The sequence below is a fragment of the Eutrema salsugineum genome, unplaced genomic scaffold, assembly GCF_000478725.1.
Source record: "Eutrema salsugineum unplaced genomic scaffold, Eutsalg1_0 scaffold_6, whole genome shotgun sequence".
Taxonomy (NCBI): Eukaryota; Viridiplantae; Streptophyta; class Magnoliopsida; order Brassicales; family Brassicaceae; genus Eutrema; species Eutrema salsugineum.
Genome location: NW_006256547.1, coordinates 13,717,403 through 13,721,627, shown reverse-complemented (window position 1 = coordinate 13,721,627; position 4,225 = coordinate 13,717,403).

The window sequence follows — 4,225 nt, the reverse complement described above, 5'->3', positions numbered from 1 at the left end:
CCTGAGTAAAAGCGGTTTCTTTGGAGGCAAGTCAGGGGATAGATGGGTTTACAACTTCACGCTGATGCACAGGGACGGTACACAAGTTCTACTGCCTAACCGAGGCCTCACCATGCTTGATAAGCAGTGTAACATCTCCTTCTATGTCCTCAAGGATCAGTTGTACAACCCCTCTCTCGGCCCACCAATGCGCAAGTGCACCAAGACCATACCTAACAAGCCTCAGAACGAAAACGGCCCGGCCGGATGTGAGAATGAAGAAGAACGGCACCCTGAGAGAAGGATGGGAGCAGGCCGATATCATTTTGATCCATACGTGTGGGGTGAGCCTGAATACCACACCAAGAAGCTGTATTTGCGAGTGAACACTCTCAAAAAGTGGTGTAAGTGGCAAGACAAGACCATTCATGCTTTGGTGGACTGTGTAAGGCACCTGAAGAAGAAGGTAAAGCAGCTCACACGGCCATCTTCTCCGGACAAGAACTCAGCGACCTCAACCGCACCGGTTACACAAGAGGAGGTTGGGGAAAGCTCAAACGCAAGGAACCCGGAGTTTCCACCAGGCAAAGAGGATTGGATCGACCCTGCCTCGGCATTCTTACCTGAACCCTCAGATAGCAGCCCACCACGTCAATCCACACCCTCCTGCTCAACATCAAATCCCTCGTACTACTTGGGATCAGACCTCTCCGACTAAGGTATCGACTTCAAACCCTGTACATATGCATCTTGTGTATATCATTCTGCATTCGTTTAGTTTGTCTTTTTACTTCTCTCACACGCTTCTATAACACACGGGACTGTGTTGTTTAAGTGTGGGGGAGGAGCTTTGTGTTTTCTGATCTTGTTTTCTTTGTTCTTATTTGACTTTTGCATTCTTGAGTCTCATCTAGCTTTGTACATATGGTAAAACCGCATCATTCTAGTTGCATCTCGCATTTTAAGATCGAGTCTAGGTTGCATCATGTAGGATTGCATCAGTGCAAGGAGCAATGATAGATTTTTTCCTAGAGAGTAAATCACTCGAGAACTTGAACTAAATATGCTTGTGAAACTCATTCTGTGCTTGTAAAGCTTGAAACGATTTGAATCTGTGAAGCAAGTCTAAATTACACTCAACTCTAGTTAAGTGATAACCCTGAACTTGAATTATAAATATCTTTTGATGCATTGCTTGAATTGGCTTGTGGATACCGATATACATACTTGAGCTAGAATCATTGTTTTTACCACCCTCTTTCCTTAGCTCAAGTAGCTGAATCCGCATCATGGATCAGTTCCCTCACCTTGAACCCAACTTTCTTTCTAGCCAATGTTTGTGCGTGAATTGTAAGGCCACCTTGGACTGAACTTAGCAGAAAGTGTTAGGTTTAGAGCGACAAGGGCATGTCTCATTGAGTGTTATGTTCCAACATCGAGGAACTAAGAGTATTGGCGAGAAATAAGTGTGGGGGAAAAGATCTATTGGTGAGTGGAAAAAGGTGAGCTGAGTGGAAAAGAGAGTGTGGAAATAGCCAGGGGAATGAATGAAAATGGATTAAGTTTTGGATGTGAAAAGATAAGCTCTGAAATGAAAAGAAGCCAAAGGCTCAAGTGTCAAAAAGAGGCTATATGTTATGAAAGAAAAGAGCTGTGTGAATAAGTGAAAACCAAGGCTTGAAAATGAAAGAAAAAAAAAGCGAGTCCCCTAGAGAAAAGAAAACGATTGTGAAGAGTGAGGATTCTGAGAGGGTGAGCAAGTGAGAAAAGCTTTGAGTAGAGTGTGGGGTGTGATGAGTCTTGCCCTTGTATGCATCGGTTGCTTTTTACCTTTAGCATTCTGCCAAAGTTTGGTCGTTCATTGAGTGATCCCATTGTTGCATTGCACCCGCCTGAATATTGATGAGATCATTTTTATCTCATGACCTTACCCTAGCCAAGCCGGCCTATTTGAACATTGCATCATTTGATTCACCGGTTACGAGCTTAATGAATGTGAAAGAGTTGAGTGTGATAATGACTTGTGGAGATTCTGTGCTTTAATTGTGAAATATCTGAGTATGGCTTTGCATTGCATATTTGAGCATGAATCCGAGTTCTCCTTGTGATCACTTCTTTCTAAAAAGGAAATATGAGCTCCATCTGCATTACAACCTCTTTCTCTCATTTGTTCTCTTCGCTTGAGGACAAGCAAAGGACAAGTGTGGGGGAGTTGGTATGTCTAAATTTTACATCATTTAGAGTGCATTTTAGAGTCCTCATCATGTGTTTTCCCATGTAAATTGAGTCTTTAGGCATGAAAATAGGATTTAGGGCTTGCATTAGGTCCCAAAGAGTTTTGCATGTTTTGAGGTCTTTATCAGGTGCTTTGGGAGTCATTTGGAGCTTAAGAAGAGGAGCAGAGAAGAAGACGGTGAAGAAAACGGTCAAAAATGGTGAAAACCGCTTGGAGGAATTTCTCGGCCAAATCGCGTACCGGACGGACAGAAACCTCGGTCAAAATCCTTACCGATCGCTCATTACCGGCCAAAATCCTTACCGATCGTCCAACCTCGACCAAAAAGCTTACCGATCATTCAGCACCGACCAAAGTCCGTACCGATCGACCAAAGTCAGCCTGGGTCGAAGATCAGGCGTTAATACCGCGGGTTGAGTTTTGGCCGAGGCGAAAGAATTTTTACGACCAAAAAGCTCACCGCGGTACACAGCCCTCGGTCATTTTTCTTACCGCGGGAAGCTTTTCTCGACCAAAATCTGTCCTTGTCTGCGCAATTCAAAGATATGAAATCCGGGGAACCTTCCGGTCCGAATCAGTTGGCGGGGTCTTCAGCAAAGTTGGAGATAATCAAACAAAGATCCCAGAACAGTTGGAATCATCCAATTCGGACCAGTAGGGAGAAAGATACAGCTTCCGGAAGATGCACCAACATTACGCGCATCCGAGAAATGAACGGCGAAGTACAAAGGTCACGGCGGACGGAGCCTTTCCGGACCAAATCAGCTTGCCCGGTCTTCATAAAAGTTTGAGATCTGTGAAAGACCTTTTCAGAACAGTAGGGATCGCTCAATTCGGACGAGTGGTTTGAAAGATAAAGTCTCCGGAGTTCACATCGGTCCAAACAGCTTATTTTCCGGTGATTTCGATGCGGTTCAAAGATGTGAAATCCAGGAAGACTTCCACTACCCAAGCTCCGACGGTTTCTTCACCAAAGTTCGAGTTTATTGAGTCACCTTGACTATGGAACTGGTCTCAGAGCATTTGGAGTCGTAGGTCGAAAGTTACTGCCTCCGGAAGGCGACATGGTCGATACGGGCCCAAATATGTTGCGATACGCGCTAAGTGTTTCTTCAGGGCTCGGCATCATTACCTCGACATCGGCCAAGTCAAGGCTCATATTTTGGAAGTATCCTGAGCTAGGCCTCGTACTGATACCTCGGCACGTTGGGATCAAGGCATGCACACGTAAGAATGGAGCTGGAAACGACTAAGTGTTGAACATGCACCTCGGTGTAGCGACCTCGGCGTGCATGCCGGACCCTGTTCTCCTGAACCCCTCGACGTCCAAGCGCCTCAGCATTTTATGCCGAGGTCCATTGTCACAAGCCCAGAATCAAGAACAAAGCTGCTCAAGAACACACACGTGAAGATGGATCAAAGACTAGGGTTCATGCATGTTCTTGACGTGTTCTTCACGAGATCTTCATTTGGATCTGGACTCACGTGCGCTCCTCGACATGAAGACCTCGGCTTCACTCTCCGACACACCGTGGCACTCACCCATCAGCCCAAGAACGTGGTTCAGTACCCGGTTTGTTCCGGGCTGACCCGCGACACTTTACCTTTGCTATATATACATTTTGAGACTAAAAACCTAATCATCTTATCTCTTATCTGTTTTTAGCTTTAAGAACTTGCCTCTTTGGTAAAACTTGATCATTCTAATCCGATATCTCGTTTTTGCATCAGAAATCTTGTTCTTTCTTTATTTTCTTTTGTCATCTATCATTAAACTCCTCATCATGACTAGCTACACGTCTTGCAAAAGACTTAATGAGCTCGTATGATTAGTGAGTAGTCGTTTAAGCGGCTTTAGATGAGTAGATTAGGGTGCTTTCAAGGTAGATTAGTGGGTTTAGGTGTCTAGTCTTGCATGTTTCATTCCTTAACCGACGAGATCTCTAGGCTGGATCCAAGCACATCACTTGAGGTTCAGATCTGAGACATATCTCGCATCAAAAGTGTTTG